General features: G+C 42.3%; 1 non-coding gene across 1 annotated transcript; it reads left to right on the plus strand.

The window, feature by feature from the left end:
• Window positions 1–8,996: 8,996 nt before the first annotated feature.
• Window positions 8,997–9,070, plus strand: TRNAT-AGU. Its single transcript has one exon. It is a non-coding gene; the product is annotated as a tRNA-Thr (tRNA).
• Window positions 9,071–10,231: the final 1,161 nt, after the last annotated feature.

Below are 10,231 nucleotides of genomic sequence, written 5' to 3' on the forward strand. Positions count from 1 at the left end.
GAGCTCAGAGTGGTGCCATGGTTTATTGCCCCATTCTGTGTGATTCGCATTTATATCCTCCCATAAGCTCACCAGAGGGGCCCACCCACTGCTAGGTTGGTTTTTTTTTTAACATCATGAGGATGCCAAAGGAGCAGGGACTGTCTTTTTGTTATCCCTCTCTCAGCCCATAACTTGTCCTTAGTCCATTAAAGAATCCTTTGATTTAGACCTGCCTACTGTCTAGTTTCCAGAAATAGTGGTAGTGGTGGGGTGGAAATGGGCAGTTATTTTGAACAACATTGGATTTTCATTCAATGCCTCGATTTTTGTACCAGGAGCTCAGAGGCAAATGGCAGGACCAGTGGGTTTGGTGGAAGATGGTTTTGTTCGCCACAACTCCCACCCACCCTGGGGGCTTCCAGACTATCCACCAGGGCTCTTGCTGGCTTCTGTAGCAAGACTCCCTCCCTTCCAGTGTCCTCAGTTTCTGGTTATCTTTTTGTTCTGACCTAGACTGGATCAAAAAACTTACTCAAGTTTCTTTTCGGATTTGGAGGCCATTGTTGGACCTGATGCTCTTTTTACATAGTGACTGGATTTTAAGTGGGACAGCTGGGCTTCTCTGCACCTTTCCCACAGCCACCTTACCTGGTGGTCTGCTTAACCTTTTTTCTTGGATATGAGGGAGGGTTCAATGGGTGGACACATATCAGGAAATGACTGTGATGTTAAAAAAAAAAAAGACATCAATTTTGAAAAAAGAACTAAACACAACTAGAATGTAAGCTCCCTGAGGGTATAGTCTTTTAAATGCTTGTCTTTGTATCTCCAGCACCTAGCAGGATACTTGACAGAATATATGCTTCCTAGAGTAACTGTAAAGGCCAAGAATTTAGCTCAAGCAGAGCTCCACCTGGTGACTAATTCGGATATTGTTTTTAGTGAAACTCCCTTAGCTGGATGATTAACACATTGTCTCTTTATGTGCTTTTTAAAAAAGGCAGATTGATTCTAAAAAGTCTCACATAAGTACTTTAGTAAGAAGCAGATGTCTGTGCCATCAGAGGACGAAGAGTTTTCTGAAATATTATTTTAAAAGGAAGGAAGCCATTATACACCAAAATATGCCTAGTTCTGCTTTTTGTGGTAAAGACGAGACAAGACAAAACAAGAAACTATAAACAAAGTGACTGCCCACTGATTGGAGAATGGCTGAACAAATTGTGTTATGTTAATGTAATGAGATGTTGGTGTGCAGTAAGAAGTGATGAACATAAGGAAAGAGGCAGCGTGTTACAATATAATATGTACTGACTTGGAAGTCAGAGGACCTGGTTTCAGATCCCGTCTCTGACCCTAACTGTGTGAACTTGGGCAAGTCCCTTCCCTTCCCTAGGCCTCAGTTTCCTCCTCTGTAAAATGAAGGGGTTGGACCAGATGGCTTTTGAGGGCCCTTCCAGCTCTAAATCTATGATGCTATGAATTCAGAGAAACACGGGAAGATTTATATGACCTGACAAAGTGAAGAAAATAGAACCAGCATAAAACATACAATGTCTACAATAGTGTAAAGAATGATAAAATGACCAATCTTGGCTATAGAGAAGCGATGAGGAAGTATCTTCCTTTTCAGTAAAGAAAGGAATACAGGTACAGACTACGGGATACACTGTTGGAAGTTAGTTGCTTTTGATTAACAGTTTTTCTTTGTTTTGAGGGAGGCTTCATTTGGGGAAGAGGAGGAGTCCATCCGTATATGACTGTTATAAAAGCAAAAGATATCGATGAAATATTTTTAAACAACCAAAAAATAATTAACTGATTAAAGAATGAAGGATTATAGCCAACTGAAAACAAAAGGCTGTTACAACATCCTGTCTTTCCGAGATTTTCACTGTACACCTCTTGGAATTACAGGGCCCCAGAGATTCTCAGGGAGGGGAATCATTGCCACTCCCCATCCCATTGCCCCCTGGAAAAGTATTTCCTGATTGTCCTTAATAGGATAGGAATCTATCTGTCCTCCTTCAGCTTTCAGGGTCTTCTCAAATGTGATTGATTAAATGTTGAGAACGAGCTTTCCTTTCTCATTTGAGTCACGCAATAACCCGAGAGACTGGTACTTCACTCCAGCACTTGCTGTAGTCCTCATCTTGTTAGAGAAGATGAAGCTGAGTCTCAGAGAGGTGGAGTGACTTGCCCAGGGTCACATAGTTACTGTCAGAGGCAGGACTTGAACCCAGATCTCTTCTGACTCTAAAGCCAGAAGGTAGTCTACCACACCAGGCTGCTTCTCAGATGGAGAGGAAAAACAAAGGTTACCATCATGGGATCATAGAGTTAGACTTCAAAGGCTGTCTAGCCCAATTCCTTCATTTTACAGATAAGGATCGTGAGCCTCAAAAAGATTGAATGAGTTGTCCAAGGTCACAGAGTCAGTCAACAAGCATTTATTAAGCATCTCCCATGTGCCAGACACCGTGCTAAGCATTGGAGACTTGGGAAAGGCAAAAGACAGTCCCTTATCTCAAAGAGAATATAGTATAAGGGTAGCAAGTGGCAGAGTCTGAGTCTTCCAATTCCAAATCTTACATTCACCCTTCTTACATGTAACTACCCTTCTCCCTACCTTTCCCCTAATGTTTTCACTTAACGAAGATTCAAGATTTCCCTGAATATGTACAACATATCAACTCTGATGGGAAATGGTTTCCTTGGGATATACAGACTGTGAGCCCACGAGCGCCCTCCCATGACGTGTTGTTTCTGCCCATCTGCAGTTAGCCTATTTACCAGGCAGCCCCCTTCCCTGATAACACTTCCTTTCAAAAGGCACAGACAGCTCTCCACCTTCTCCCCAGACAGTTGGCTAGCAGATACAATGATATCTCATTCCATTGTAATAAATGCTGACCACCTACCTACACGCTGTACCTAATACCTGTGCAGCAGGCCCTCAAATTCCCGTATCAGAAAGGAACAATGACCCTAAAAGCCAGTCCCTGCAACAGACCAGACTGAGGCAAGATTACAAATCAAGACGCCTTGTCTCTATGTGACTCACAAGCATGTGATCTGTGCTCACCTGGGCTTCACCTGCCAAAAGGAGAGGCTAGAAACGTTCAGTTACATAGTCCCTTCTATCAACCCCACCTCCCACTGCCACACCTGGAATGAAAAACTGTGCATCAGATTTCTCTCTGGTTTGTGTCTCCAGCCCCCATCCCAGTTGTCTCCCCATCCATCAAGTATGGACATCTGTGGAGACTATAAGAAGTTGAGGGAAAGTCTTTGTTTTGGGTTTAGGTGGTAGGAAAGCCATTTCTTGTGGGTTGATCTCCAATATGGCAGTTAAATGAACTGACATCCCCATAAATACCCAGATGTTTGTAACAACATTTTTTGTGGTATCAAAAAACTGGAAACAAAGGGGGTGCCCTTCAATTGGGGGAATAGTCGAACAAATAAGAATGCAATGAAATATTTTTGAGTTGTAAGATAAGTCAACTTTGAAGAATTCAGGGAAACATAAGAAGACTTGCATAAACCAATATAGAGTGAAGTAAGCAGAGCCAGGAAACTCCAATTAAGGGCAGCTAGGTGGCGCTGCAGTGGATAGAGTATGGGGCTTGGAATCAGGAAGACTCCTCTTCATGAGTTCAAATCTGGCCTCACAGCTGTGTGACCCTAGGTAAGTCAGTTAACCGTGTTTGCCTCAATTTCCTCATCTGTAAAAAATGAGCTGGAGAAGGAAATGGCAAACCACTCCAGAATCTTTGCCAAGAAAACCCCAAATGGGGGTCACAGAGGGTTGGACAAGACAGAAACAACTCAAGAACAAACAGATTAACTACAGTGAAAAATCTTGATCCAGGAAACCACAAGATGAAAACCAACTTCTGATTCTCCATAAAGAGGTGGGGAACTATAGTTGCCAAATGTGGTACATGCTGTTAGACTTGGCCAGTGAGTTGATTGGTTCTTTTTGTTACAAAGGAGCACACAATTCCTAGAGAGACAGAGTATCCACAAATGACTGGTATGTCAAAGCAAACGGCATACATAAAACTTTAAAAAGAAATTGCTCAAGAAGTAGAAAGTTACATAAAAATGAAAGGCCAACAGGGGGAAAAAACAAGACAAGTAACATTTGTTTGTGGTTTAAGTCAAGCAGTTCCCAATTTACAAACAGTCGAGTTCTCCTAAAACATGTCTGTAAATTAATTGATTGGAATTCTGAGTGCATTTCCCCCTAGAAACAATGCTTAGCTCTCAGGCTAGCCCACAAAAAGCTTCATAATGAAGCTAAGCTCAAGCTGGAAGAAACATTAACAGCCATCAGGTTCAAACCCCTCATTTTAAAGGTGAAGAAACTGAGCCCCAAGAGGTCATGGGAGTTGCCCAGGTCCACAGAGGTAGGAAGTCGCCCAGCCAGGACTCAAACCCAGGTCCTCCAAGTTCAAACCCAGGGCTCTTTCCATTGTACCACACTGCCTTACTTTATCCTTCTGCTTAGCCCTCCCTCCCCAACCCCCATCTCCCCAGGGTGCCAAGTACCACATTTGGAACATTGCAGGCAATTAGAGGGGACTGCTTAATAATCTTGGCATCTGGCCAACAGGTATTTGCTGCCTGGTGCTCCACCTTCCAGCCCAAACCTACTGGGGAAACAGCTGCAAAGTCTGAAGTTGCCGCCTTCCAACTTGCCACCCAGGATTATACCAAGGGCCATCGGGATGCCAGAGCTAATGAACCCATCTGGCTGGCTGGCTAACACTTCTGGCTGGACCCACAGCCCCACGTGTTTCCTCCGAGTTGGCAAGAAATGCTCCAGCTTTCTAGAAATGACAGAGGAAGTCGAAAACAAGGAAGTGATTAATATGGCCCTGGTGGTAATTAGTACCTAAGTTAAGGATTTGTTTAATAGTGTTCTCACTACTCCCTCCAAGTAGATGTGGGAACAATATTTGGAATGAAAACAAAAAACCATTCCCACTTACTAACTTAGCCTTTCTTCCTGGCAGGAGCCCCCGAGTTCATGTGTATTCATTAAGATCTAACCCTAATTACTCCCTCCTCAGCTATGAATCTTAAGAAGCTTAGCTGCTAAGTGCTTAAATTGTGTTTGCTGACAGAAAATGGAATTTTCTCTAATGATTAGATGGGGATGCCCCATATTATTATTACAGGGATTTGACACATATTAAGCTGTAGAAACCATGCCAGGGGCTCACTTTAGAGTTTGGAAATTAAACAGGTGCACTTTGTATGGGTCTCCTCCCCCCCCTCCCCCCCACCTCCACCCCCAGGATGCCAGCATACGCTAGCAATCAAAGAGACTGACTGCTGGTGGTTCCAAAACTGAATGAGAAGAGACTGCCGTGCAGTGGCAAGAGCCCAAGATAAGGAGTCAGAGGACCTGGGCTCTGGCCTCAGGATCTGCTCTTTGGGGCTCTGCCCCTGAGGTGCTGAATGACCTTGGGCAAGTCCCTTCCCCTGTCTGGGCCTCATTGTCCTCCTCTGTAAAATATAGGGATTGGATTTGATGGCTTCCAAGGTCTCTCTCTTCTAACTTGAGATCTAGGATCCTAAACCGAGGTTCCTGTCACCTCACTTCCTTAGTCCTCAGTTTCCTTATCTGTAAAATGAGGCCATTGGACTAGATGGCCTTTATGGTCCTGTACAGCTCTAGATCTAGGATCTTAATCTTATGTTCCTAAATCCCTTCCACTGTCTGGGCCTCAATTTCCTCCTTTGTAAAATAAGGGGGTTGGATTCTAGGCCTCTAAGGTCCCTACCATCTCTAAATCTATGACCTATGCAAGCTATGTGAGTATGAGCAACTCACTTAATCTGAGCTCAACTTCCTCATCTGTAAAATGGGAATAACAATATCTTCTGTATCTCCTTCACAGGGCTCAGAGAAGCACATGTAGAGCTGGAAGCGACATTGTAATTGATCTAATCTAATGTCCTCCAAACTTTTTTGATCATATACTACCAGGAAAAAAAATTTTGAGCACACATCCCAAATATAGGTATATTTCTAAATTACATGCATGTACTTATATAGTGTATATGTGATATGATATATACAAGTATATTGGGTACATTATGAAATACAAAAATATAAAAGTTTGAGATAGATGAAATAAACAGTACCTTAAGATAATTTCTGGTATTTATTAGCAGTACCAAAAAATTCGGCTCTCACTAAGAAAATTAAAGAAATAATGAAGTGTAGTCAATTGCACTTTTTGTACTAAATAAGTAAGAGCAATGTGACTAAACAGGCTTCATTGTTATTTTAAAAAATAATGTTTTAATACTTTGTGATGCAGCAGGAAGGGCTGGTTCTACGTTGAGGGTTTTTTCAATTCTTCATTTTAATGGTAGTCTTAATTGAAAAAGATACCCCACTAAACTGCTTAAATCAAAATGGAAACAATATCACCCTTTGGCTACCCTCAGTACATCTCCTCCACTAATTATGCAAAGGTTTTTGCTAATTGGAGACTAGCTGGACAAATTGTGGCATAAGGAATAATGGAACATTATTGTGCCACAAGAAATGACCAAAGAGATGCTTTCAGAGAATCCTGGGTAATAGGAACTGAAGCCAAGGGAAATGGAAGTAAGCAAAACCAGGAGGGTAACTGATCATGTTAGAGAAACAACTCTGAATGCCACCAAAAACTCTGCTCAGCTACTGACCAGCCATGAATCTGGAGGACCTGGGATAGGGCATGTTCCTCTCAGCTCCTGACTGAGGGGTGGACACAAGGTGCAGAGCCAGACATTTTTGGACATGGCCACTGTGTGCATTGTTTTGCTTGACAATGCTTATTTGTTACAAGAGGTTTTCCCCCCTTTCTTTCTCTCAGTTAATTGGGGAGGGGGGAAGGAGGGGCCATGGGGAAAGAGGGGATTAGCAATAGTGGTTCATTTGAAAACATTTTTTAAAATACACAGAAGAGAATAGGACAGTCAGAAAGAAGCACAGACATGCAGAAAAGTTTTTAGAGTAACTCACAGAATTTAATATATATAATATATGCATAAAATCAAGTGGTATGAAATGAAGATTCATGGTTTCATATAGAATTTTCTTTTTTGCATTCTGCTGTGTGTATGGAAATGTTCCTTTGTTTGGTATTTAAGTTCAGAATAAAAAAGGAATTTTTTAAAAAGGTTTTTTGTTGAAATTTGGCTAATGAATTTCCATCCTCCCTGATGTGGCTTGTTCTCAAAATCAGAAGGTGTTGCGTATCTATACATATTTTTTTACAAACGAGTTCAAAACCCACCAAAACCTTTTGCTTAGAAAGATTTTTAAAGAAGGTTAGAAAATTCTGTTCACAAATTTTTGAAGAGTATGAAGGGGAGAATGTTAATAGATGATACATCTCCATTATTTCAGACACCAGATGCCACGTTTTTAAATGTCTTGCTGTTGTGATAGCTTCATGCTATCGTTAATATCTCATTATTATCTCAAAGCACAATATCCATTTAGGAGGAGGCTTAGCATTGATAGAAGGGATAGAAATCCTTATTTCAAAGGATCTTGCTAAGTTCAGATTTTTTGGTCAATTTCTTAACAGATCTGATTAAAGTATCATTGTTTTTAACCCTGTCCCATGGCTGACAAAGAGCTCACACCGGGAGCAGGGGAAGCACCGGCTTAAATATTTTCTTGCTGTTTCTGTTGTTTCTGGCATTTTCTTCAGTCCTAGATTTCTTTGCAAGACTCTAAGCTATCAGACCATCCTGTGAAGGAAAGTTAGTTAGTTATCAGTGGTTCATAAACTCCTTTTTAAATAATATTTTGATAACTATATTTCAATATAATGGGTTCCTTTGTAATCTTCAGTATTTTATTGGATGCATTTATAAGCACTCTGAAAAGGGGGTGCAGTACAGAGTGAAGTGAGCAGAACTAGGAAAACAACTTCTGCAAAGACAACAACATTTTAAAGACCTCTGGTCGATTTAAGGATAAGCCATGAGTCCAGAAGATTAACAGTGAATAACACCACTCAACTCCTGCCAGGGAGGTGATGGAGTTAAAATGCGGAAAGAAGCATCATTTTTGGACATGGACAATGCAGGGATTTGGTTTCATCAGCTACATAAATTTCTTACGAGGTTGTTTTGTTTTCTTTTGTTTTTTAATTTTCAATGGAGGGAGACAGCATAAGGCAGATATAATAATTAAAGTGCCTACTATGTGCACGAACTGTACTTTGCCTGTTAAACATTTTTGATACAAAAAAGAAGGGGTTCATCCGTGGGTTTCTTCAGACTGCCGAAGGGGTCCATGACACCACAAGGCTAAGAACATCCCTGGTCCAAATACTGTAATCCATAAATCCACTTACCTGACGAGAAGAAAGTATCATTCTGTTGTCACAGCACACTGGAAACAAACTGACAAGTGAGGGCATCACTGTCAACTCCTTAGCGCTGTGAACCTCCCAGTCCTCCTTCAAATCCATCCGGATATGAAATATCAGGGACAGAGGGACAGGACTGGAGCCTGTGATTTCATTGATTAGGAAACTGTTGGGTGAGAAAGCTCCCTATACCATATACCTATAGTGTTTGCAGGGCAGCTGGGTTGTGCAGGGACAGAGCACTGGGCCTGGGGTCAGAAAGACTTCTCTTCCAGAATTCAGATTGGGACTCAGACACTTACTAGCTGCATGACTCTGGGCAAGTCACTTCACCCTGTTTGCCTCAGTTTCCTCATCTGTCAAATGAGCTGGAGAAGGAAATGGCAAACCACTGCAGCACCTTTGCCAGGAAAACCCCAAATGGGATCACAGAGAGCATTTGCTCTTCAGCTTTTAAGAGTTTCCTGGGGCAATGAGAAGTTAAGTGACGCAACCAGAGTGATATAATTAATAGGGATCAGAGGAGGGACTTGAAAGTATCCTCCCCACTCTGAGGTAGGCAAAGGGGGGAGGTTCAGAAGGGTCTGGAATTTCCTATGCTACCGTAGTTTCCCAAGTGGCCCCATAGCTTAGTGGTATAAAGCGCCTGCCTAGTAAGCAGGAGAGCCTGGGTTCGAATCCCAGTGGGGCCTTGTTTGTTTTTGCAAGCATTTCACAAATTTTTAAATTAAAAAAAGTACAAAAAAAAAATTCTAATCGTTTCTTCCTACACTCCCATAAATCATGCTGCACATCCCACTTTGGAGAGCCTTGAGCTAGTGCAACACCCTCATTTTACAAAGAAGAAAACAAGTCCAGAGAGGTCCCCTGCCTTGCCTAATCTCACATAAGGTTAAGTGGCAGAGTCCCGGACTCTGGACTCCAAATTCTGTACTTTCATGAGACTCAAAAGAGATGAAGAGTGAAAAGCGCTTGACAAATGTAAAAGAGCTAGATAAATATCAGTCACTCTGAGTATCTCAGTGGAACCCTACAATAGCCTCATGAATGAATGAATGAATGAATGGAGATAGTGAATGAATGAATGAGTTACTACAAACTCGGGGAAACAAGGGCACACCCATGTCCGAGCCTCTTACCACTACCCTCAGCTTTCTGGGTATGAGATTACAAACTTCACAGATGGGTAAATTAGCAGCATATAGATTATCATATACATTGAATTAAACTCTGTTGGGTTTAACACAATGATCAGGCATCCTAGGCCTAGGGGCACATGACCCCTTTCTTTCTAGGCTCCAGGAAGGACTCTTCAGGTTCAGGTCAAAACTTTCCAGAGCCCTCAAAGCGCAGATTTCTGGGGCCTGCCCACCCGCCCCGCCAGTCCATCCGCACACCTCTTTAGTAAATCCCCACTCCACCCCCCTTTCCTTACTGGCCACTGGCTTCATTCTCTAGTTTATTTGAACAGAACTGCCTCTAGTCAGATAATAAACTCTTTTCTGGCCGCCCCCTGCAGTCCCTTCAACGCTTTCAAATCCTCTTTCTGAATCCAGTATCTCCAAACAGCTTCCCTTTTCTCACCGTCCCTGCCCCCACCTTTGTCCCAGCCCCCACCCTCTGGCACCAGCCCGCACAGATGTCTTGTAGCTGCCTGTCAGTCAATAGTTACATTAGCATTTCCAAAGCCCACATTTACATCGCATAACTTTTCAACTATAGGGGAAACAAGGGTTACAATCCAATACACAATAGAAATTGGGAGGGGGGGATTTCTTTACACCTACTTCTTTCTTCGCCATTCTTTAGTGATTACCAGTCTGCTAGACTAGGGGAGCTCATGGTTGTGTGAT

The sequence above is a fragment of the Vombatus ursinus genome, unplaced genomic scaffold (assembly GCF_900497805.2).
Source record: "Vombatus ursinus unplaced genomic scaffold, bare-nosed wombat genome assembly UNPS02015152.1, whole genome shotgun sequence".
Taxonomy (NCBI): domain Eukaryota; kingdom Metazoa; phylum Chordata; class Mammalia; order Diprotodontia; family Vombatidae; genus Vombatus; species Vombatus ursinus.